Source organism: Chiroxiphia lanceolata, chromosome 14, assembly GCF_009829145.1.
Source record: "Chiroxiphia lanceolata isolate bChiLan1 chromosome 14, bChiLan1.pri, whole genome shotgun sequence".
NCBI classification, from domain to species: domain Eukaryota; kingdom Metazoa; phylum Chordata; class Aves; order Passeriformes; family Pipridae; genus Chiroxiphia; species Chiroxiphia lanceolata.
This window is the reverse complement of record NC_045650.1, coordinates 7,854,893-7,881,549: the sequence shown is the minus strand read 5'-3', so window position 1 is coordinate 7,881,549 and position 26,657 is coordinate 7,854,893. Positions and strand designations below refer to the sequence as shown.

Here is a 26,657-nt window from a genome sequence, read left to right as displayed (position 1 = left end):
GATAGACTCATAAATTACTCCTGGTACACAAAATGTGTGGGAGGCTGCCTGTTTGCACAGCATGGGACCAAGACCTGCACATTCAAATATCGGCAGACAGCTGGAACGCAATCTGTGAAAAGGCGCTCAGAGCCTCCAGGTCTATTAAATACAAACTTAGAACATCTACCGAGAATTTTATATCTTGCATTACATGTGTAATGCCAAAAAGAATAGGTGCAATACCCCTGGGACTTTGTCAATAAATGTCACAGCAGAGCATCCAAAAAATCTTTCTTCCGCGGGTGGGTGGAACGGTGTGTACAGAGAGGCTGGGGGGACATATGTGTGGTTGTGCGTGAATGGGTGTTTGTGTATAACGATATATTTGAGTGAGGAGGATCAGCCTATGGTAGCTATATTTAATTTAGTATCCCATTTTGTGCTGAACTCTAACCACATCGATAGAATTAGGAAATGTGCTGCTTTGGGTTCTGCAGTCGTTTTGCCGCAGTCCTATAAAACCACAATGTATACAGAACCCAAACTGTACTTTTCTGAAGTTATTTGCTTCCTAATGTGGGGAATACCTCCATTATGAGCAAAGTTACCATATCTACTTCCACCACTATGTCCAATTCACACCCACAGTTTTTAGCAGATGAGGCTGTGAGATGCAGCCATTAGACTGATGGGCACAAAGGGAGGCAGGACTGAGACTACAGAGCCTCTGGTTTTGCTTCCATTTCATTGCCTTTTTTATCTTACTGCCTGAATTCTTCAAACACCTGGTTTTGAAATGTAGTCCAAGGGTCACCTCTTATCCCAAACCCTTCAGTGAACATTTATGCTGCTTTTACCTTGTGTAGCTGCACAGACTTAACTAATATATTTCAGTTTCCTGTTACCCACATCCAGTAATCAAAATTTGGAAAACTTTGGAAAAGTTTTACTTTGGCTTTAATCCAAAGACCACCTCTTGATTAAGCTGGTTTTGATATGTTTCCAGCTGTGAATAAGGCCTAGGTATTCGGGCTAGTCATATGTCAGATTTGATTAGTAGCATAATCCATTGAGCATGGAAACAATTCACTAGCACTTCAAAGCATCTCTGGATGTTAATGGCTTGTAGTTGTTTGCCATGCAGGAGATGGCTGGATATACCAGGATTTTGGAAACAGAGAATCTCATGATGAAAGAAATAATGCATCCAGGTTTTATCATCTAATCATAGAATAGTTTGTGTTGAAAGGGACATTTAAAGGTCATCTTGTCCAAACCCCCTGCAACAAGCAGGGACATCTTCAACTACCTCACATTGCTCAGAACCCTGTCCTGACCTTGAATGTTTCCAGGGATGGGGCATCCACAGCTTCTCTGGGCAACCTGTGCCAGTGTTTCACCACCCTCATTGTAAAAATTGTCTTCCTTATATCTCACCTCAATCTACCTTCTTTTAGTTTGTTGTTTCTTTTAGTTCTTTCAGATATGTTGAAGTGTTGTCCAGGAGCTTGTATTAGGTGGAGATAACTGCAGTGACGTGATTTGTGCTGCAGTTATTTGGGTGCTCAGGGAAGAATTAGTTAGGTTTAAGCTGTACAGAGTATAGCCAAATAGTATCATTTTCCTGAGCATCCATGGGGCAGTGCCAGGACCTGCTGTACCAGTGGGGGATCAGACCTGAGCCCATGACCAGAGTGTTGCAGCACCCAATTGTGCTCGACAGCGGGCACAGGCCTGAAACCATGTCATGGACACCATCCTTCTAGAACTGGGATAAAACCAGCTGAGAAACAAATCAGATTATCTGTACTGCTCCCAAGAAGCTGGTCATCTCTGGGATATTTTTGTTCCTTTGAGGAATAAGGTTTGGTCAGGAGAGAAGAACAGAAATGTAAAAACAAATAACGCTCTTGCATGTCCATTCAAAATCAAAAAGCCTCCCGTGGGTTAGGTGAGAACTGGGAGGAAAGCCTGTTCCCTTGCCAGCCTTGCTGTCTGCTCATGTGTAACATTATTTAGGTTGCACCAAGTTTTGTTACCCTGGTGCATCCTTCAGTTGCTCGGGGATAAAAGCTCTTGCCTACAAAGCATACCAGATGCAAGGAAAATGCTTTGGGATTTTGGAATCAGAAATGGATAAAAGACCAAATAATTATTTCTCATTGCACTGTTAAGGAATTTTAATAAAATTCGATTTAAGAGGCAGGTATTAGGTATGCTGCTGTGTAAGAACATCAATTAGCAGAAGAACAACAAGCAGTCATACAGTTTGAGGTTGTTAGCAATTCTTGCTAGAAATATTTGGTGAAGAATTTCATGGGCATGAGTTGCCAAGAGACATACAATTGTCTTCTTGGTTCTATTGGTAGCTTTCTGTTTTTATAGCCATGGGTAAAAAAAGAGAAAAGATTATTGTATCTGGTTTTTAACAATCTATCCAGGGTGTGGAAAAAAACACCTTCTTACACTTTGCCTTTCAATTCTCCAATAATAAATTAACTATCACAGTTTAAGATGCAATTGTTGTTCTTTTAGGTCTCCAGACTAATGCATCATGACACCTCGATTACAGGAAGTGTGGATGGCTTCTCCTGCCTCCTCTCTTTTAGGTAAAAGCCTGTGATCACATCAGGGGAATGTTCACCAGCTGCCTGTGCTGGATTTGCCCCATTTCTAAGCCAGCAGCCATGCTCAGGGTCCCCAGCTGTCCCCTGTACCAGTGGAGGGAAAAACACAGGGTACATGTCCCCACAGTACTATCGAACCTCCCTACTATCATCTTTGAAGATACAATGCTTCTATTTGTGCTCCTGTGTACCTGCTGTCCTTAAAAAATTTAAAAAATAAGAAGAGGGAAATTGCAAAGCCACTGGACCGAAGCACAGTGGTGTGCAGTCAGAAGTCGGTGCGTCCGTGTGCTACAGCCACGGATGCTGTGTAAGTGAATGAGAGAATACAACCCACAGCTGTAGTGAGAGTAATGAAATGTTTTGTGACTGAGGCTGCCTGGCCCAGTATCTGCAATAATCAAATCCTGGTAAGGCAATTTAGCAACTTGTGGGGTTTTTTTTCCAAGAGAAAACAGTTGGTTGTTCTTTTATTCCATCAGCTAGGCTGTGCATTCCACCCACTCCCCTCTGGCTGCTCTGCCTTGGCCGGGCTCTGCTCTCCTAAGTGCCTGCTCTCCACAGCTGGACCTGCAAGGCTGGACTGCCACTGAAGCCATCCTGAGCCTCATGACTGTCTGAGTCCAAGTCCCTGGGCAGAACTGCTGAGTTTGGACACTCCCAGACAGAGGCAAAACTCCTTAGCTCATCTCCATGCAAACATGATTATTGCCATTAAATACACACTGTGATACACAATGTCTCTGCAATACTCCCTGATGAGCCCATGCACCAAACCTAATGGCTGCTGCTGTAACCAAACACTGAACTTGGCTGTGGAGGCACCACTGCGAGCTCGGCTCCCACCACTGATGAGTGGTTCGTGAAGCAGCCTAATGATTTTCTAGGGGTCTGAGATCATGGTAACACCATGAGAGTCGCACAAAAAAAGAGATCTCCTTCCCTTCCCTCCCACTCCCTGCAAGGCTCATTTTGCAAACTGCAGCTGCTGAAAATGGAAAGCCAGCTAGAGCAGCACCACTCCGACGGTGTTATGGAACTGGGGTGTTGCAACAGAAATCTGCAGGCGGGGGATGAACATGCTGGGCTTCCAAAGCACTGTGTTTCGATGGACTTACTCTCCCATTTGTGAGACAATAGACTGAGGAGCCGGTGGCACCACTGCTACGTGGATATGGTGACAATGCCCTGTCTCCTGCCAGTACCACCGGGGACATGCGTGGTCACATCCTGCTGGTGCAGCTGATGGCTGCCACCCTGCAGCACTCTGTGTCTGTCCCCAGGCTTGGCTCAGGACCAGGTGAGTAGCTGGTGGCCCTGGGCCACCAGTGTATGAATCCCCTGCTGCCCCATCCAATCACTACCACCTCCTTTGTTGTTTGGCCTCTCAGGAATCTTAATGTAACCCATAATATTTAATGGGTTTACTAGTGATAATGTAATTTTAAGTGACATAGATGTGATAAATCGCTTCCACACGTCACTGAATTCTGTTTCTAAGTTTTTATGTATTTTTGATAGGCCAATTTATCCCTGCTGTAGCTCCAGCCCATGCAGTCAATGGCATTCCACTGGGGGTGAATTTTGTCTGCTATTTACAGTGTGTGCTTCTAAGCAGTGATTGGTGTGACAGTGTGATCTGTACAGCTGTCTCTCTGTATTTATTCTTTTGCCTATAAGTTTGATTTATACTAGCTTCACAAAAAAAAAAGCTCATAGCTTTTCATGTGAATGACTAAATAACTGATTAACGATTATTATTAGCATGGCTATAATGGAACAGGGGTTGCCAAGTTTGCCAGGCTTGGCTGAGCAATTGCAGGTAAAGCTGTTGTGTGTCCCTCTCCAACTCTAAACCTTTTCTGAGGTTTCCTTTATAATTGGACAGTGCCCTCTGGGTTCAATCTGACTTGATGTGTCTGACATGAGGTTCACTGCGGAGCTGCCTGTGAGGGGATGTCTGATGTTTGATGGCACCGCGCGGGTACCCGCCGGGAGCGAGGGGTGCTCTGCACCAGCCTGCTCCTGCTGGGGAGAGGAAAATCCACACCCCCAGATGACAGTGGTGACTTGCAGGCAGGCAGGCAGTGCTCAAGTGCTCTGCTTGAACTTGCGTTGTACTTGTCAGATTTGTTTTCATGAATTCTAAGAGCTTAAAATGGTGACTCTCCGAGGCAGAATCCTTTCAGGCTTGTGTCACATGAAGAGCCCCTAAAGCTGTGTTTATAAAGCCAGCTCTCTGTGCATGACTCTGCGGCTGCAGAGAGTTGTCTCCTGCCCCTTCAGGTGCTGATTCTGCCTCAGTCTTGATTTATTTGGTGCCGCCCCAGGAATACCTGGAGATTTTTGTAGGAATGCAGAGATGACTTAATCCCCTCTGCTTGGCTTTGTGTTTCTTCTCTACTTCTGGACTGACAATACCAGATTCCTGGTGGCCAGGAACACCTGCAAGCAGCAAAGTTCTGCTCCCATGTGTCCGTGTGTCCCAGGGACAGCACAGGGATGGGCTCCTTGCTGCTGAGCCCTGTCATGGAGAGCAGCACAACCAGCATTGCCTTACACTAACCTGCCCTAAGGTGTCAATCAGTATCATTCAAGCAGCAAACTCTATCCCAAGAGAGTAGCTACTACATGGTTAACATTTTCCAGGACTGAGCCTTCTGAGATATTTATTCCAGTGTTATCCTGCTTGAACTACCACCTGTGGTACCAAATAGGAGGAAGGATGGCTACGTCAGTGAGATGTTCATGTCCTGCAAGAAGAAGGAACTTGCAAGCCAGGAAATGTTGTGTGTGTTTTCCTGAAGGTTTAAGTCCTGAATATGTTTGTTTTGATGTGTTTGTGAAAGGGGAACCAGAAGTAGAACCAGAGGTGTTCTATTTTCCCCAACATCATGCAGTGTAGCCATCCAGCTACAAGTATCCTGGCTATTTGTCAGATTTGTCCCTATCAAAGTCCTAGGAAGGGAATAATATGAAGTTTTTTCTTTTTTTCTTTTTTTTTTTTTTTAATAAGATGGCAGTGCTTCAAAAGTAATAGAGGATAAGGCAAAGTCTGGGAATACAAAACATTTTTATTGTTGTTATTATTAATCACAGTTCAAGCAGACCTGCCTGAGAATCACTCTTGTTATTTTGCCTGCTTTCCTCTGGTTTATGTTCCCTGAGTAGAGTTTGATTAAAAACTGTTGCATCTCATTTTGCTCACAAGGGTTGCGGTGCTGTGTCGCTGTCACCTGTCTGCAGCCAAAATAATATGACATATCATGGAAGAGGCTGGATATTTGCTACTGGTTTTGATCTTCTTCAAAATATCGTTTTCACTTTGTGTAGCTAAAGAATAGCCGGCCTCCTGCCGTTCTTATTCACTTCTTGCCCTTGAATAATGAGAAAAAAAATCTGCCTGCAATAAATGTTCAGCTTATGTTGAGGATTTTTCCAATACAGAAATAAAGCACTTTATGAAATAATGGTGCCATTCTCAGATAAACAGATATTTTTGCTGTTAACTTCATGAATAAGGGGTAGCAAGGAGGTCAGCTTTAGCTGAACTCATGCTAGAACTGCTTGGCCATTCAAAGTGTTTGGCCTTTCAGGCTTTTAGAGTTCTTTTTTTTTTTTTTTGAAAATACTTTTAACTCACACAGATTTTACCTTCTTATGTCTAAAAAGAGCAGAATTATTACAGATGTAACAGTGTGTCTGTGGTGTTTCAATAAATGTGTATTCCTCAGGGCTGATGAATTCCATGTCCCTGCAATCAGCAGCATGGGAGCTGGCATCATGTGCCAGGAGAGGCAAATGCAGGTGGGAGGGTCAGTGTGGACCTCTGTGCTATGGAATTGTTCGTGTTTGTCACCAGTGGTGACAGTGGTTTGTCTCAGTGGTGCTTAGGAAATCTTGCTGTTGAGCAGTTTGTCTCTTTCCAGCCTTGGGACTCTTTTCTGCTCCCCTGCCTGCCCTGGCAATGATGATGTGGACATGGGGATGCCAAGGAGGTTGCTCATGAGTACCACAGCTGTATGAAACACACACATTTGCTAGCATGACTCTGCAACCAAACATCAGCTCAACTACTTTTTACTATTAATTTCAAGCTCCAGCCGCTGCCTTGAAGCATTGTGTTTTGTCATTCTGAGAGGTGCTGCTCAGAACAAACAAAAGAGAAAGAAAAATGAAAGCAAAGCCCCTAAAACTCACTAGTAACGTAAAGTCTAGCAAAGATGGTTAACCGTGTCTAATAATCCATCAGGGTGGCTCATCTGTCAGCTATGAAAATGTCATTCCTAGAAGTTTACTAAAGCTTTTTAAGGCCTAAGCAGAGTTTATTGCTCGTGGCAACAGCACTGTGATGGCAGTGTGTGTTGATGGTACTGTGCAGGAGCCAAGAGAAACAGCCCATACCATGCAGGAGCAGCACCAGGAGCATGGGCCAAATGTGTATCAGCCCAAAGGACAGGGCCTCCTTCAGTCTTGGCTGCAGAGGACAAAGGCAGTTAGTGTCTGGGTATATTTCTTTGGCCAGAGGAAGCCAAAAAATCCAGCAGTATGGAGGTCTGACTCTTGGCCTAAGAGTAGGACCTGCTGCAGGAGGGTCCTTGTGTCTGCTTTCACACAACACGGCTTGTTAGTCTCTTATTCCTGCAAAGCTTCGCTCAGTCGTCTCTGCAGTACCAGTGTCACAGTGGAGAAGACAAGGTACCTGTTGGGGATGTGGGGAGAGCAGGGACCACCCCTCTGGCTTGCTGCTCTTGCCAAAAGGCAGCGAAGGACATGCAGCTCTAATCCCACCTGTCCTCTGCCAGCACAGACCCTTTCCTCCCCAGCTGGGCTTTACCTGGCCAAAGCAGGACAGCTGTGGTGTGGCTCCATGGGAGATAGGGGTGAGTGCACAGAGGGCACTAGGGCTCCCAATGAGCCCAGGAGCTGCTGAGGTTGGTCCATCTGGAGTAAACTCATATTGAGTGCTTCACAAGCAGTTGTACATGGCTATTTATCACCAGCAGATACTCACTCTGTGCCTCTTGCAATGTCTCAGTCACCTTCTCCACTCTCCCTTCCAGTGACTTTCCCTTTGCCCTCAACTAATCCATCATTTGGAAACAGCCTGTGGAGTATTTGCTGTTTTAAACTGCCGACCTTCAGACTTCGCTCCCATGGCAGCTCCCAGTCCGCGTTGATCCCTTTTCCCTTTGGAGACTGTCGATACATTCTGATTTTGAAACAGCTTCACATAAAACTGGAAGGAGGTCTCAAATCCAGATCAAGCTTAATATTCACTGCCGATCCCCCACATCCACAGCCCTCCTGCAAGTGTTAAACCATTCTTTTCACTCTGCTTCTTTGTAGGGCTAATGAATTTGCTGCTGCTATTCCCTCTGATGAGGGGATGGGAACAGTCACAGAATTGCTGTGAAAGGCTTAGAAATATATTTAAGTGGTTTGGATTTCTCTGTGAAATCTGAATTCAAATCCCCACTCTGTAAAAAAAAAAAAAAAGGGAGAAGCACCAACACTGAAGAGCAACAACTTAAAAAAAAAAATTGTTCATAGGGAGTCTGAGGTTTTGCTGCCTTTATCTCTAGACGGGAATGTTGTAGCATTGCCTACAGAGCCTTTCTTCTCTGCATTAGGCGAGCGAGGAGATTTCATTTCATACATCATTTACAATGGAGTGCATCAAGAGCAGAGTTGGTGCATATTAACAGGGATGTGGGGAAAGAGTTGGGTTCTTTGAAAGTTTCAAAGCATCTCCACTGAGGAGGGGATCCCAGGCTGCTGATTCCCTTTCACTCTGTTGTAGAAGCTGTGTGAACCAAAAGCCCATGAAATGGAAGGAGGAGAACAAAGGCACTGAAAGGCCTATAATGTGCCAGCATTAGTGGGAGCTGGAGTAGCACAGGGATGGTGTAGCTTTTCTCTCTCTTCTCACTCTCCTCACTGGCACCCGCCTTCCTGTATATTCACATCGGAGTGAGCACAGGGTCCTCTCTGTACTTGGAAAGGGTGTTCATGGGTTGGGAGAACATGAGGAAGACGTTGTCCCCCTTCCTCTCCAGCCCATCTAACCAGCAGCTGCCCATAATCATGTTTTCTCCATTTCCTCCCACTGTACTTTAAGCCAGGTCTTCAGATCACTACTGAATGGCCACCAATGTATTCATTAAAAAGTGTTTTAGATAATGATTTGGTTTAAGAATCAGCATCATTCCTTGATAAATATATTTGGGTTGATTTTGATTTCTTTCTGGAATTTGCAGGCATAAAATATACCCGAGAAAACTGGAAATTGTAACTCATGATGAGCTTCAAAACTAGATCTGGGGATGCTGATGTTGTATCATCACAGGACTCGAGGGGCTGGAGCTTTCTGGAAAAAACTAGACACCACAAAAAGTGCTATGAAAGTTATGGCACTAGTAATGAAATGGCCATGTCTTCTCCCTTCCCTTGTTACCATGCTGTTTCTCCCTTTGGCAGGAGCGGGACAGGCCACCCTACAAGAGGGTACAGGAAAGTCCCCAATGCCTTGTGACACCCATGCTAACATCTTGCCACCTTCCTCATGGCTGGAGAGAGCCTTTGGGCAGGCAAGACTTTGAGTCTTTGTGCATAAAAATCCTCTCTGCATGCCATCCTTTGCCCTTCCAATGGAAGACCACCTCAGGGGTCTTGAATTTTGTTTCAAAGTGTCTGGCAGAGAGCCTTAAGGATAATGCCATTATCAAGGACATCTTCCAGGACTGTTGCACTGGGAACACAATGATTACCTTGTCTGCCCGATGCTGCTCTTCCACCTACACAGCTGTAGGTCAAGGGATTGGGAAGAGATTTAAATAGGAGTTCCCATGGCTCCTGAAATTAATACAAAGTCTTAGTTGGCTGATGTTAATATAAAGGCTTTCCTGGCTGTTATAAGATTCACCACATTCCATTCTGGTGGGTCACCTTAGTGCTATAGGATCTGAGGGAGGGCAGAAACAGCAGCAGAAATGCCCACCACATTTGGAAATGCCTACCTGTACTCAAACACCTTCAGGTTTGTTCAGTAATTCATGTTGAACAGAGATATTTCCCTGGATTTACAAAGTTTATTTTCAATGTAACCATTGACTGGTACTTGCTCAGAGTCTGTTTTCAGAACTAGTGATGGATTTAAGTCACTCAGGAGACATTCAGCTTGTTCCAGGTGACTTATACAAGGTTATAGGAGGAAAAACCAACCAACCGTCAGCTGCAATTTTTGCCCTGTTAGAATTAGGAAATGGAAACTTTCCCCATCCCTCCCCCATGACTGTGCTCAAAACTCCACAATCTATTTTCTCTCACTCTTCACCTCTTCTCCTTTATATTGGCTGCTTTGCACCAAAAGTCCCATAGTTACATGCACTTTGACACTTGCATTTCAAAATGCATGATTGTGGAGTTCTGCCAATACTAGCAATTGATCTGGTGCCACAGACCAGCTTAATTATTCAAGGTCAGTCTCTCTCTGTCTCTTCTTGTCCAGGGAGCAGGAGCTACGGGGAATAAAACTTGAACAGTCTTTAAATTTTAATCATAAACTTTAGTAAGTCACAGATTTGTTTTGCTGTATGTGGGATTTTCTCTATTGTAGTTCCTGCAACTTTTTGAGCCTCCCTGCTCAGAGCATTCCTTTCCTCCTCCGTACAACACCGGGCTTTTGTAAAGCACGGTATTTTACACTGCTATTTAAAATGCATAAGTTGTGTGATCTAAGCAGTTTCCAGTTCACTTCTGAGCTCCTGTAAAACGTATCCCTGAAGGCATTTCAGCTGAGCAACTAAGAAGGTGAGGGTATTAGAGGTTGTGAAATGGCTTGTCTGCTAATTCTTTCTATGTGCATCTCTTCAGATAAATCTCCTGTGACCTCCTACTACAAGCTGAACATTAGTTAAGTATCTTCTTGGTAATGGAGTGTCCTGGACCTGATCTTATATTATACTAAGGACTCTTCACGCTATCTGGGAAGATGTTTGCCTTCAGGGGGGATAGGAGAGGTGTCCCTGAAAGCACATGAGGTGCAAATAACTTCACTGAACAGTGCTGGGCTGACTCAAAGACCCTGGTCCAGCCCTGCAGCCAGTCACGGGCACCGAGTCAGGCTGGAGCCTCCCTGGGCTGCACTGCCTTAGGCAAGCTCTCCACTGGCTCATGAAGGGGTAACAGCATCCATTACAGCAGCCTTGGGCATGCCCTGGATTCCATCTGCCCCAAGCTATGGACAAACAAAGAAGCCTTTGAACTTCTCAGTCCATCCCTGAAACAACATGGAGAGCTGACAGAGTCCAAGGGATTATAATTTTAATAAAAAGTCCTCAAAATAATTATTCTGTATTTTAGAATAGTAATTATAAAATAATAATAAATCCTTAAAAAGAAGATCCAAATGGTTTTTAAAATTAATAATAGTAATAATAAATCCTAATGTTGCAGGAAGGCAATATTGCAAGGATGCAGGAGGTACAATCACCTTTGTCTGCTGGGATCATTCAAAGGACAGTTGTGGGAAAGCAGGTTAACTGGGGCTGTTACACAGGGTTACAGTCATACTGATAATGTGAAAAGCAGCCTCCTGCAGTCATTGCCACAGCTCCTGTGCTTGGGAGAGGAGCTGGAAACTGTGACCACAAGGACAGCGCCAGACCTGCCTGAGAAGACCTCTGCAGAGGTGAAGGTGGGAATTGAAGGCACCTGGCCCAGAGGCAGCAGTGAGGGGCACGGCTGGGCTGGGGATGCTGGGGTCACCCAGCCTGCCCACTGTCATAGGTGCTGCCAGCTGGCAGGGCTGAGGGGTGGCGTTTCTTACATATTTTTTTTGAAGGGAAATAAAGCCCAGCAATCTTTGTTAATTTTCAAACTCCCGGCATGATTACAGTATCTCTGTTTTACAGCACCCAGCTATTAGAGAAAAGCACTATGCAAGTCAATTAATGATAATGTCTCTTTCCTTGAGATAAAATAGTTCATTCTTACACCCAGCCGGGATGCACAGCAAGGCGAGCTGTGTGCTGCCCTTGATGGTGTGGGATGAATAGCGGCGCAGAGCCGCTTTCTTCCGGTGCAGTTGCTGGCTTTGTTGCAGATTTAAAGCAGCACTGTTTGAAGCTCTGCCTCTATAGCTGTGTTATGTTGTCCTCCTTTGTAATGAAAACTTCTCCTTTTTCATCATTTTTAATTTCAAAGCCTTCAGGGGCTGGCTTCCCCAAGGCTACATCTCAGTCTGTGAAAAACAGGGTGTCTGGCTTTGCTCTTCCTCGCCAACCCAATGGCCAAGGCTAGTTGGCTTTCACCTTCTATAACAATGGTTTATAGCTCTTGGCTGGTGTTTACCCAGCACCTTGTCTTACTTTAAAATGTATTTCTAGATGTGAGGCCATTTGTTCCCGAGCTGAAGCACTTGCTGTTAGTTTGGGGGACGTTTGTTTACTGCAGTAACCAGCTTGCTTCGTATGTATTCCCATCACTCTCCCTTGCTATAACCTACAAATCTCTCCAACTTATTCAGCTCAATACTGGAGATGGTTTTTGAAGTCTTCTTTAAAGTATAGTGAGTGCCCTTAAAAATTTTCCCGGCTTTGAAAGATTCTACCTGTTCTAATGCAATTCCCTATTTTAAAGATAGGGAATAAATATCTTGGGGATGGTTGGCTCACATACAGCTCCTATCTCTTAAAACATTAATGGTCCATGCTGTTTGATTCTTTTTGAAAGTACTCCATTCCTGCTTTGTTTATTTAAGTTCTTTTCTCTGCACTGGGACTTGCCAAACGGAGTTGTGTCCCCCCCACACCTCCCCCTCCATCCTTTCATTCACAGAAATCAGTGAGATGTAAATATGGCTCATTTAGTTTTAGCACTGCCAACTTTTGTTTCAAAAATCAGACATGAGGTCCCTTGAATTTTGAAATGGGTTTCAGAAACCTTTGTTGAAGAAATAAATTCTGAATAATTTCTGGTTTTGCTTTCTGCATTTTGTGCCTTTGAAGGTTCACACTTCTGAGCCTTCATGTACAATCATAAGAGATTGAAACTTGTTTTACTGTTAATAATTGCTGCATCCTCTGCAATCACACAGCTCCAAAAGAGAGCCACTGCAGGAAGTGAGCCAAGTCAAATACTGTGGCTTAATAAACTTCTAAGACTTGACAACAACAAATTTTGCTCCTAAAAATCGCCCATCGGTTTGCCTACAGCAGCTACGAATGCTCGGAAAACACTGGCAAAGGGAGCACCACGACTGCGCTCAGGGCTATGAGACAAAATAAATCAGGCCAAGGGATGGGGGCATTGCCTTCCACGCAGTGGGATCGGGGATTACAGGCATCGAGTTTGAAGATACCAATGAATTTGTGCCCTGAAGGGCGTATTGGCCCTTAAGGGGTTTGTCAAAGCTCAACACTACTTTGTGTTAAAGCTGGTCTTTCAGCCCTGGAGCCAAGCTTGGGCTGCTTGAACCTCCCAGCAACACCCCTCGAGTTTGCCCACAAGCGTAAATCACTGGGTTTATTAGCTGGAGCTGTCTCTCCTATATTAGTGTCATTTTAGCTTGTCCTGTCCTGTGGCAGGTATCCATGGTTGTTTGGCTGGGTATGACTGATGTCTTCTCTAATTCATGTCACATGTCAAGAAGAGAAAAGCTGGAGGAAGAGGGAGCTGCCCTTGGCCAGCACAGGGGGCTGGAGCCGGGACCCTGCTTCTGTTGCTGGCTGGGGAAAGCAGGGCTGGGAGAGATACTTGAGCACCTTTGAGGGGAGCACAGCAGTAAAACTTCTGTTGGTCACATATTGATGGCATAATTTTTTGCTGTGGGTTTTGTTTTTAGCAGCTTCTTGTGCAGAAGGTGAGCAGGGGCTGAACATGAGATGAAGATGATTTGGTCTGTCAGAAATATGGACTGTTTTTTCTCTGCTGTTGGGATATGTTGATGACATTACACAGATGGTCAGGAGACAAAGCTCGGGATGGCTGTGGCTGGCCATCTCTGCCCTATGTCTGGGTGATGTTGACAAAATCTGCGCCAGTGAAATCTTCCCGCACATACGGACCAGTACTGACACCAGCAAGAGAGGGAGACCAAAAGCATATGGGCAGAGACGTGGCAGTTTGTAACAGAAGCATGTACAGGCAAGGACTTAATTAATCAGACGTTATCTGGGCAGCCAGGGCTGGCAGGCGGGTCATCTAACCACCCAAACTTCAGTCAGTGCACCAGAATCCCCTGTTCTTTTCTGCCTTTTAAGTCTTTTATCTTTCCAGTCTGCAAGATGTGAGATAGCAGCACAATTTTGCTTCTTTCTTCCTTTTTCCCTTACACACAATATAGATATAAAAATATATATATAATTTATAGATAACATATACATAAAATAATATTCTATCTAAATACATGCAGACACACACGAAGCATGTTGCAGAGCCTGTGGGAAATACTGTCTGCAATGGAGTTTGCTAATTATAGCAGCTCTAGTGGCAGTTTCCCCCCACCCTTCCCAACAGCAACAGAGATCAAAACCTTTTTTGTTTAAAATATTTACTGTACAGCTTGCAAAGCTTTAATCAACGTAACATGACGTTTCCTTGCAGCAGCCGAGTAATAAATATGCAATTAATAGGGAATTGAAATACACCCATTAGCTGTTTGCAGAGGCTCCACTTCCCCACTGTAAAAATGCTTTCAGAGCATTTAATGCTCTGCCTACAGTCAGCCGTGCCGCCGGAGCACAGGGAGACAGGCGATCCCCCTGCCTTTCGGTGGGGAGGGGGATGAAGGGTTTCAGAGCAGCTTTGGGAAGTTTGCAGTGGGAATCACTCTTGCTCCTGCTTTGGCGGCCGTGAGAAACGACACGGGCGGATGGTGAGGTGACAGCTCCACCCACGATTTATGCCTCTCCCGCTTGGGAATTGGGCTTTTGAGGCTGCTGGTTTTGCTTCAGTAAGTGTGACTCTGCACAGCCCACAGGTTCGGGAATGCTCTTTTCCAGTGACTTCGTATTTGCCCGGTGCAGGGCTGGCAGCAGGGAGCAGGGTTCTGTACATCCCTGGGTCCTGTGGACCTGAGGTCACAGCAGGGCTTCTCTTGAGCTGGGGTAGCCCTTGGGCAGCCCAGTGCTTGCTGCATGGGCTATAGCTGTGGCTGTGTTCATTCTGCAGAGGCCCGTCAGCCAAGTTAGCATGTGCTTTCTGCAATTTATAAGCTGCTTTTAAAAATGTTAACTTCCCACCAGGGTCGTAGCACCTGGTTCTGTCTTGGGTAGCAGGAGACATCACAGAGGTGGCTTGAATACCCTTGATACAAAGTAGTAAAATATATATGGCATAACAATCCACTTAGGAGTATTCTCCCAACCCTTGTCCCACAACTAAAGCCACAGAGTGAGACGAGCCTGAGCTGAAGCAACAGCTCTGGCAGCTTCGCGCAACAAGCTCCTCACTGGTGGGGCTGACCATGTCCCCTGTGGCCACCCTGCTCAGCACTGCTCCAGATTGGGTTGAGTGATGCCCAGGAGGGTGTTGGTGCACTGGAGCTCATGGAGATGTTTTGTGCACAGCCAGAGCAACAGCCAGACACTGCTACCCAGCAAAGCCTCCCCACTGCACGGGGAGGAGGCGGCGCAGAGCCGTGTGCCTCCCAGCTAAGCATTAGTGAAGCTTTTTAATCTCTCACTGTGGGATTTCTTTTTGCTTCAACATCGCGCCATAAAGTATTTCAGACAAGGTGACATTTTCCATCTGCATAAAGTGCTTGCAAACAGTGTGAATTTAACTTTTATTGGCCTGATTTAGGGGTATGGGACTGTGCATAAGTCTTGGTCTCTCAACCTATAGCCTTGCACTTCAAGTGATGAATTAGACAGTAAAATAAACAGGGCATTATCTGGCTGTACACACGTCTGCATCTTCCAAAGAAAATTAAACCGTGTTTGAACGTACAAAAGCTAATGATAGTGAAATCAACTTGGCTATAAATTAACCAAAACTCAAAACTAATCCCAAACTTTCTGAGAGCTTGAAATTGTTCTGTTCCCTGAGCAGAAAGCTTAGCAAGTAGGAGGGCAGTGGGTGACCATGCTGAATGGCTGCATGGCTCTCTCTGTGCCACTCTGTCCATCCATCTGTCTGTCAAGGTTCTCACCACTCCCCATGAGGTTTGAGCAGTGGATGGGGGGAGATACTGATGTTACTGCAGTTCCCATTCCCATCCCCACGTGCTGAGGGAAAGAGTGATCCATCAGTTACCATCTGCAGTGATCGACAAATGTTGACGTCTTAATGGCAACCACCATACCTGCACCTGGGGTGTGATGGAATACTGATAGAGACATTAGTACCCAGGCTGGCAATGTGATTTTATATTTCATTTAACCCAGTACACAACGCACTGCAATGTATACATTTGTAACTGCTCCCTTGATGGTCTCTCTGGAGTATTATAAAGATTTATCATGTAGTGTTTGGTCAATACTAAATACTGTGAAATGTCAGTAGAGCAGTTCTTGGGATTGCTTGAGCAGTAAATAACAGAATCCTACAATATCCAAAAAGAAATGAGCAAGTGAGCAAGAAACCTTGGAGAAACAAAATGAAACAAACACAATCCCTAACCTTTAGGAAAAAAACAAAGCAGGAAAAATTTTATTATTAAGTTCTCCTGACTTTTAATGAGGTATATGAATATTTGTCATGTAGATGCGTTGAAAAGCCATCTAGATCTGGAAAAGCTGCACCATAGATATTCAGAGTCAGGCACCACATCAAGTTTTCTCTCTTTCTACCCCCATGAAACCCTTGTACCTCCTGCTCCGTGACCCTGTGGCAGCAGCTGTCTTAGGGTTAGCGAGACAGCACGAGCATCCTCTGCTTTCTCCTCTCCAGAAACCTGCCTGAGAAACAGCAGCTGTTTCGTGGGAGGTGGGGTGGACAACCCCTCCCAGTGCTGACACGTTCCCTCCTAATCACTCCCCAGCTAATGGTGGGGATTGCTCTGAGAAAACCTTCCAGGATTTTTTTTTTTACAGGTCAGAAGTTGGCTACTGCTTAAACATATGTTCCTCTTTCCCTGTCTCTGACTTGCAGAATAGCTGCTAACTAACCAAAAGACAACATGGTGAGCCAAGGCTATTAGTGAATAATAATGCCATTTGCAGGCAGCAAAGGCTGAAAGGCTTCCAGAGCAGTTAGCAGTCTGCAGGCATCTCCCAGAAATGCATGAGCAGAGCTCCCGTGCATCAGCCAAAGAGCAATTATTCTTGGAAAGCACGTCTGCCTCATGCTTTAAAATCTTTTCTAGTGTCTTGAGTTTAAAAAAAATAAATGTGCTGAAAGAAAGCAGAGAAACTGGAGTAGAGGACTTTACATGCTGTGAATGAACATGACTGCAGGTATGGGCACCTCCTGGCACCCTCCAGCTCCATGCTGGGTGCCCCACAGCAGTGACAGCCAGCTGGGGTGAATCCAGGATGAGCAGCCTGGAGCCTGGCCCGGAGGAGGAGGTGGCAGCCAGGGGTTCCCCCCTCTCTGGCCTTCCCAAGAGCAGAGATACAAGCAGCATGCAAAGCTCCTCAAAAATTGTATTTTTACAATGAACTTCAGTCAAGCAGTCTTGTTTGTTGTTGTTGATTTTTTTTCCTTTTGGCTTTCCTGTGGTTTTTCCCCCCAACCATCTCATTTGTAGCAGAAGATTATATTCCTAACGGGGTCTTTTTGAGTGCAGTATTGTACACAGTTCTGCTCTTTAAAGAACTAGCACGGATCCTAACAACTCTCCAGGCAGGAAATCTGGTGGGAACTCTGCTTTCCTGCTTACTGATCTATCGCTGAATCCAGCGATCCCACTGAGCCCATCAGTGCAGTGCCTTGGTAGCAAGTAATGACACAGGGAGCCACCAAAGGACTGTTTTATGGTCCAGACTTGTTAACTTCAGAGAATACTTCTTTTACAACGTTATTATATTTTTTTTGGCAAATCACTGAGAAGTTTGCCACAATTTTATTTAACCACCATGGTGCTATATTTTCCCTTTAAATTACATATTTCAGTTCCTACATGAGACTTACTGTCAACATTTGTGTGTGTATGCTGTTACATCTTTTATTTTTTTGGTTCACTTATTTTAATTATGCATTTTATTTTAAGTACATTGTTTTATGACATCACTTGTTAATTCTTCAATTATAACTCTATTCCTCCACTGCTCTGCAGTGTGCAGTAGCCTTGAAGTGCTGTAGGAGTGTGCCACAAACAGTGAGGAAAAAAACAAATGGCCTAAAGACCCAAAGATGCATTACTGTGCTATTTAATTACATGTTGTTTGACAAATGATTGGTAAGAAATTAGCTTCTTTCTCAGTATTGTAAGAGCTTTTGCAGTTTGCTACTGGGCCCTGCTGGGAGAAGCCTGCTGCTCCTGCATGGCCTGAGCTCATGGCATGGCCACCAGCCTGGGAGCAGGTGACACTGTGATTTCCATGGATCATGACTGGCAGGACCCATGGGGTTACACTGAGACATTCTTGGAACTTCGAGCACTTCATGTCACCACAAACATCAGCACGGGGACTGTGCCAGGCTGTTAGCTGGTCTGAGAAGGTGCAGGTTAACAGCATGTGCATTTAGCCATCACTTCTTAGCTTCCTCAGCTCACCTGCCATTAGAAGTCCATGCTCCTACTCTTTCCTTTACTCCTACACCAACTTACTTACCACAATCATGCTTCCCACCTCGCCTTGGCTTTAGGGCGCCAGCTCCCCTTTACCCTTTGCATCTTCAGTGAGGAGATAGAGCCAGTGGGCTGCATCTCTTGCTGCCAGCCCCACCTGAATTTCAGAGGAAGTAATTAAAAACAGCCCAAACCCCAAGTGATGCAGCTACACAGTTAGTTACAGGTGTGATGCTGAGCACTGTATCTGCAGATGCAGAAGCAATCAGGTGCACATGTTTTGACAGATGGATGAAAGGTGCGTTGTGATTTGCAGATGCAGATCTATTGAGTTACTTACTCACTTTCAGCTTGGAAAGATGATGTCCCATATTCTCTCTGGCAGGGAAAGGACTGGCACTGGCCTTGTGCTGCCTGAGCAGTTGGCCAGTGCAGACAAAGGCAGCACTGCCCAGCAGTGTGTGCAGGTTGGTGTTAGGGCAGTCGGGTTTTGAGTAACTCCCACTCAGTTTTGGGAGACTAAAAGGAGTGATGAAGAAGTGCCCAATTCCTCTCATATGTCAAGCCCAGAGCTCTGTGTGACATGTAGCTGTGCATATCTTCTATCATCTTTTTTATCAAACAAATCCAAAGACAGCCTGGAAGCCAGTTTATAACACTAAACTGTTCATTAGATAGCTCAGACAAAGCATGCCAGGGGTGTCACGGCATGTCCGGGTACAAAACGGTTTCATTTGCAAATCCATACTGTTTACTAATTTGGAAAGGATGTGCGAGTTGATGGCTCATGTCTCTGTTAGGAATGCAACAGTTTGCAACCCATTTATAACAAAAACCTGAAAGAGAACCAAAGATGCTGAGATTCCCCATATATCGCTGCAGTTTCTTGCTTGTTTTACAGTAATTTGATGCTGCCTGCACACAGTAGTCGACCTTTTTTTTAACTCCCGCTTGCAGGGTAGAACAGCAGGGATGATAAACCTTATGCTTTAGTTCAGAAATAGCACACATCAGTGAGAGCGACCAGGGTTGCACCACGGGACAGAGGGGGTTGTGGCAGCTCAAAGCAATACTGATTACTGAGGTTTATTACATATACAAGAAAACCATACTGCCTGCCAGAAAAATTGCATGTTGGCCAAAAAGACTGCTTAGGCTTTGTTTGCTTTTAAACCCTGGCTCAGATCTAGTTTTATGTCCTTTCTCTCCTGCAAACTGTGTTCATTTTAGAGCTCTGAATTAGTCGGAGTCCTCAGAACCTGAAATGGAGACTTTTGTGAGCACTCTGATGGTCCTGCTCCACCTGGAGCTGTCAGTGGCTGGAGTCTGTGTCAGCTGAACACATGTTTAGGTTGGTGTTCCTTCCTAAAAGGCAAAACTGGCATCTCACAATACTCCAAGTATAAAGAAACCTGTGAAATAGCTACTTGAGGCTGAAAGGGAAGCATGATGAGTGCATGAAGGGGAAATCTCACTCTGGCCACTTGAAATTGTATTTGTGCCCTAAACTGGAGAACAAAAAATCAAGAGTAATAGTGACCTTGCTTCCTGTGTAGCCTCACTGTGCTTGGGCTGTGGAGGACCAGCTTAGTTCTTGGGGCAACATAGTTGTGGGGAAAGGTAAAACAAACGACAGCACAAGGAACATGGAAAAAAATTAATACAGAGAAAACTAGCACAGGATGAAAGCAGCACTCAAAAGTCATCTGGGTGCTGGATAGCATCTGTTTTTGTGTATACAGAAGGAAACATAGCATGAGAAATGGCTCTGAAGCCATTCTGGATGTTTACTACACAGATAGGAGTGGGCAAATGAGAGCATCACCTTTCCAGCGAGGCTGTGCGCAATGTGCATGACTCGTGGTGACCACAGACCTCAAGAACACTGGGCAAGCACCTTCCCTCTAGTAAACCGTATAATCTCTTTCCAAAACCGTGAAGCCCAACCTCAGAGATCACAGGGATTTTGCCTGATTAAAGAGCAGAATAAATTTAGAGGCCAGGTTGTCTGGCTGTTGTAGCAGCAAATGTGGGAAGAAGAGCCTTGGGCTATTTTCCTTGACATGGAAAAGTTACATGACAGATCATTTGATGTGTTGATTCTATTTTTTAAACATTGCCTAGCACAGACATCAGAGCTGGCTGCAGCTCAGCCAGCCGTCAGCTCTGCCCTGCACAGTCCAACACTTCTGCCTTCCAGGGCAGGAGCTGTGCCCGGTCCCTGTGTCTCTGCTGGCAAGGACTGTGCTCCCACACGGGCAGGAGTGGGATTTCTCAGGTGTCTTCCTCACACCCAGCACAAGCTAATAATAATCCCTGTGTTACTCCATGAACCATTTACATGAGCACAGCCAGCCTTTGGCACAGCTTTGTGCTAGTGCTGTAACAGTAATGGCCCTCCCATAATGACTGTGCTGCCACCAGCTAAAACTGCTCCACAAATTATCTCACCTGGCTCACAGTCTCCAGCTCATCTGTGTGGGGGTCAGCAGGGTGAATAGTCCTGCAAGACACGTGGCCCCAGGTGACCCTGAAATTATTTTGGCATGTTCCGGAGAAAGTATTGAATCCCTTTTGCTTGTCACAGTAACTGGAAGATTCCACTGGAGCATCACTGGCTCTGGGACTCATCGTCATGGGTGACACCTGGGGAGGGAACCATTCATGCTGGGGAACTTTGCTGAGCTTTTCTTGCATTTCATATGCATGAAAGGAGACATTCTGAGGAAGGAGTTTCATGGGAGACTTGAAGTGGCATTTGGCTGGTGGGATCCCTCTTACTGGTGCTAGTGTGTGCGGAGGACAAAAATGAGCCCAACTGTGAGGTCCTGGGAAAAAGTATGCTCAGGAACAGGAAAAAAAGACAAAACTGTACTTTCTGCTCTGTTGTTCATTTTGTAAATAGTTTTAAAAGGAAAAGCAATCCTAAACATTCAAGGTTGAACCTTTGGCTCTCTCAGATTTTCTTTTCAACACCAGTACTTCAGAGCTTGTGGACAGACCTTTAAAATTACATAAAAGGGTAGTGTTGAAGTGCAGAGACAGCTGAGAATCTTCCACTTGGAAGTATTCTCCAAACTGCACTTCCTGACAGAGACAATGGGAGATGGCAGATGGTAGGTGGCATTTTGTTTACCAAAACAAGGACTGTAGGATCTCTTGAGGTGCTGGAAAAACTATACAGCTGAAGTGAAAAGTTGTCTGTGTGCCCTTAACAGCTATTTCCTCTGAACTAAAAAACTTCTTCTGTTTGGTGCAACTGCAGAAAAAAATTAATGTAGCCAATGAGAATCAATAGGGAGGGCAACAGTCTTGTGCTGGGTTTGGAGGTGAGGTCACCAGGGCTGCCCATCACCAAGAAGCCCACAGCTTTGAGCCTAGAAACCATCACTGAGGGTTGGAAGGGCATCCATGCCAGGAGGTAACATCAACCCCACTGAGAACCTCAATTCCAGTCATTTTAGACCACATTTTCAATGTGCTTTTTTATGTTCAGGTCTGTGGCATCCAGAAAGTGATTGGTATGCTCTCATATTCTGTCTTTAATATCTAAAATATTCAGAGACTATTTGACTGGAGAGGCTGTAGGCCTGTTGGGTTGGGTTTTTTCCCACACATGAATATTGCCAGGTTCCATAAGAAATGCACGTTTTCCAGCATTTCTAAATGCCTAAAACTATCCCAGTTTTGGCCTAGAAAGGGCAATTAATCCAAATTATTTCTTGCATGCTCCAAACTCCCAAATAACTGGGATAGCTGCAGCAGAAAGATGAGGTGCTCAAGATGCCAGACAACTGTAGCATCCTCATGGGAGCAACCTAAAAACTGGAGGTAAATGCCTCTCATAGAAAATAGTGTAAATTAGCAGGGGCTTCCCTTACCGTGGTTTTTGGCTGCTTCCCTCAGCAGAAAACACTGAGATTGTTAGGTAAGTAGCAATTTACTCTACATACCAAAGCAGATGTGTACCCAAACAGATGTGGTCATTCTGCCACTGGGGCAAAGCCAGAGCAGCTTTAGGGATGAGAATGGAGATAAATTGGAATAAAAAAAGGTATGGGAGGAGAAGTGGAACCTTAATGTGGCTTTTTCTTTCAAACTGATCTGTACACATGTCACACAGTTGGATGTATGAATAGTAAATTATTCTATTCATTTCTTACTCTTGATGAACAGCAAATTAGTCTAATAACATTTACTGTTCAATTCATTGATTGTCAGAGGGAGATTAGAAGCAAATAGCTTTTAAGTCTTTCCAGCTGCAAACATTAGAGTTGTCTAAACTTATGATTTTTGACTGTAATTAGCTGCAGCTCTGCAGCATCCCCACCCCAGCTCCATCCCCACCGTGCACACACCCCCAAGCCCTGCCCAGCCCTCCTTCTGCCAGCTCATGCTGCTTTTGTGGTGGCAGGGATTCCAAAGGGTCACTTCAGCTATGTGAGCTCCTGTGGCAACTTTGGGAAAGCAGTTAACAAAAATAAGGTTTTTTAAAAAAATACCTTTACCGAAATGGCTTAGCAGCGCTGCACAGCAAGAACGTTGGAGAGTAGAGAATAAATCTGAGATCTGTGAGGCTGAGGGGGTGTAAGGGTGTGTGTGTGAGTAAAGTCAGGCTCTGCATGGCATGAAAAGCCTCACTGTTCTGTGTCTGGAGGGTCTGAAGTGCTCTTACACAGGAGGACTTCACTGAAGTTGCTGTACCGACACCGGTGGAATACAAGTGTGCGAGCGAGGAGAACAAGGCCCATAAAACAGCAGACAAGTCAAGCTAATTTAAGATGGATGCCTGCCTTGTACCCAGTGTGCCTCCCCTTTGTCATCCTCCTGCCCGTGGCTTCAGCTCTGCACTGGGATTCAGTCCTATCTGTATGAAGGCGCTGCTGGCTATTTAACAGACATAGAATTACTTGTAGCCAAAGGAAACCATAAACAGCAGAATCACTTCAAACCTTGCCACAGCTTGGAGGTGTTTATTACCTTTATCTACACCCTCATCCCCCTCTTTTCTTTCACAAGACTAAAGAAGTAAATAAAAGTAGTCTTCTCTTGCTATGCTAGTCAGGTTTTATCTCTGTTAGAGACATGTTGTGCTCACTGCAAGCTGCAGGTGGGCTGAGACACTGGTGCTTTGGGGAAATCATCCTCCTGCCAGCACCAGAGCCCTGCTCAAACATAGAATCCTAGGACGGTTCAGATTGAAAGGGAGATCACCTAGTTCCAACCCCCCTGCCAAGGGCAGGGGCACTTTCCACTAAGCCAGGTTGCTCAAAGCCTTCTCCAGCCTGTCCTTGAACACTTCCAGGGGTGGGGCATCCACAGCTTCTCTGGGAAACCAGTGCCAAAGCCTCATCACCCTCACAGGGAAGAATATCTGCCTAATATCTAATCTAAACCTCCTCTCTTTCAGTGTAAAGAGGGTCACCCCTTGTATGACCTCCCAAAGGGGATCATTACCCCTCATCCTGTCACTCGAGGTCCTTGCAAAAAGTCCATCTCCAGCCGTCCTGTATCCCCTTAAGGTACTGGGAGGGGCTCTATGGTCTCCCTAAAGGATCAGCCATGGTACCCAGCACTGCTGCTACAGGCTGGAGCAACAAGAGGAGCTGCTGGGGAGAGCTCAGGAGAGGTTCCTGGCAGAGCAGCTCCTGGCTCCTGGCACAGTGGGGCCAGCAGGGGTGCCCATCCAGCCCTGGTGCAGGGACAGGCAGGTGAGCTGAGGGCACGGGCAGCCACTGGCACAGATGGGGCTGGTTCAGCTGCTGGAGCTACAGCTTCTGCTTTCTAAGCATGTGGGCTGTACACAGCAACAAAATGCCACTTACCATATTTCAGGGAAATTCGTTTCCATCAGGAAATGGAAATCCGTTAAAACTCTCTGTGTGCAAATAGTCGATTTTGGGTGGAATATTCACCTGGGAAATCTGAGAAGGCATTTCAGTGACTTGGAACATGTCGGGTTTGGTCTATATTTAGTTCCAGGCTCACCTGGGCTGTCGGCATTTTCTGTGAGCAGCTCTCCATTTCCAGGGGCATGGTGTTGGCCTTGCTGAGGCTGACTCATTGCCAGGGTTTGGGCACGATGGGAGAGGAGCACAGGATGCAGAAGCTGAGGGGAAGAATGGGCCCATGACTCCTGCAAAGGCAAACAATATCTCAGCTGCAGATAGGCATTAATGTCAAAGCAAGATCTTATTAAAGGCAAGGCTTCTAATTTAAATTTCCCTGAGTATTTTTACTCACTTGCTTTGCTTCCTCTCCTTCCCATAGAATGACCCACAGTAATGAAAAAATATCAGAACTTGGGGGAACTGGACTTGTTATTGTTTGGATGGGGTTGATTTTAAAAGCTTTACTGTTCATGTCTTTCTTATCCTAAGGTTTTCAAACAGAAATACACACATACCTTAACAACAAAAGACTATAATGACTGCATTGTCACTAGATAAAACTGTACTAAAAATAAATAAATGCTGCAGTTTAGCATGATTCAGTAGGCAGGGTCCTTATTATTCTTCCACCATTGAAAGGAAGATTCAATTTTAGCATAATACGCCTCATCTCTGTAGCATCCCTTATTTGACTGGGGCTTCTTTTAGAGTTTCTGTCTGCTCATGAATGCAGAGGGTTAAGAATATCCACGGGTGCGAGTGTTGTGGTCACTGATGCATGTTTTTAAGTAGCAGGACGCAGTGAAGAATCTTGGTTTAAGTGTAATAAAAGTGAGGTCCCGATTTGTTAATGAGGAGCATTGTCTGCTGCAGACACTAATTTCACTACAGGGTGCAGTCTTCAAACTTTTCATTCTAATTAGAATGCATTTCCATATTCTTTATCAATTTCTTCCCTTATTGAAATCTTCTCAAATGACCTTTTTTTCTTCACTTATGACTCATCCAAAGATTTTTATTTTTCCCAAAACAATCATTCAGATGCAACTGCATTTTTCCAGTAAACACGTTAAAAAATAAATGACCTTGCCAGCTCATGCCTACACAGTGGGAGAAGGGCATTAGCAGTGCAGAGGCAGCTACTAATAATACATGGGAAAATTAAGTATGGGAGAAGACCATCTTCTTCTAATTCCTTGAGCATTTAATTTCCGAATGCCCTGCAGTAGAATGTGTCTCGAGTAGGAGCTTAATGGCTGCCAATGGAGTTCCAGCAGTGGGAAAACAAGTCCCAACAGAAAAAGGGGCATTTTATGCACATAAGAAAATAGGTTATCTGCTAAGGAGACTTTTTTTTTCCTTCAGTCCTCCACAGCTGTGTCCAGTTCCAATTTCTATAATAAAGTAAATTATTAACTCAAGTTGACGAATTGGTTGGTGTTGGTAATAGGCTTTCAAAATGATTAGTGATATATACTCATTACCCAAATTAAAAAGCCATATTAAAAATAAGGAGAGGAAATGTAGCAGCATTATCAAAGTAATAATTTCTATTTAGTGCGTATCTTTCCTGAACTTTGGCAAATGTTGAATTATGCAAGACAAACACTAATCTGAAACCGTTCCAATTAATGATGGTATTTCTTTGCTATCAAATTAAAACCAACACATTCACAGTGCATCTGACTTAAATGTTATCACAAGTTCTTCACACTTTGAGGAAAATTGTTGATATGTTTGAAAATATTATACCTATACCCAAGCTACCAGACTTAAGCCATGTTCTTCCCTTGCAGAATAATTGTTACTGGGAAAGACCTGTATAATTGAAAGTTCACCCAAACATTTGTTTTGTTATTCAGTCATCTCAAGGATAATAATAATAACAACAAGAATAATAATAATCAAAACAAATCCCAGAGATGAGTATCTTGACTTCAATTAATCACAGTGCTTTGTAATCCAGGGTTTGCTATGGTCTTCACCAACTAACAGAATCAAACAGTTGCTTTCACTTTAAAGATGCTTTATAGATGAAAACACATTTATAAAACTTCTCTCAGAATAAAACAATAATCAGGCAGCTAATTAAGCACATTGTAAATGCTGAGCTTCTGAGTTAAAGACCTGTCCAGGCTGCAACATCATTTTTACTTTATTATTATATGCAGAAAGCTAATAAAAATATAATTTTGAAAAAAAAAAATCACATTAGCGATTTGCCAGAGTGAATGTAGATGTCAAAAATGCTAATGCAGAGAAGCTGTCAGGAGTTTAAATAGATTTTTCACTGACTTGCCGTTCTTAATTATAGCTCAGCACCCTGTACAGGTTAAAAATGCCGGGTTCCTTCGAAACAAACTATGAGCTCCCTACCATCTCGTCAAATTCTCCTTCTCTTCCTTTCAAATGGATCAATCAGATGCCAACACATAACATTTTTCATTTACATCTTTTCTTAAGCTTCCTTATCCACTG

General features: G+C 44.5%; 1 long non-coding RNA gene across 2 annotated transcripts in view; it reads left to right on the top strand.

Moving 5' to 3' along the window:
• Positions 1-2,515: 2,515 nt before the first annotated feature.
• LOC116794015 overlaps positions 2,516-26,657 on the top strand; it is a 29,456-nt gene continuing 5,314 nt past the window's right edge. For both annotated transcript variants that reach the window (XR_004359671.1, XR_004359670.1), the window contains exons 1-2: positions 2,516-2,591; positions 3,092-3,909. This is a non-coding gene — a long non-coding RNA (uncharacterized LOC116794015). The remainder of the gene's footprint in view (positions 2,592-3,091; positions 3,910-26,657) is intronic.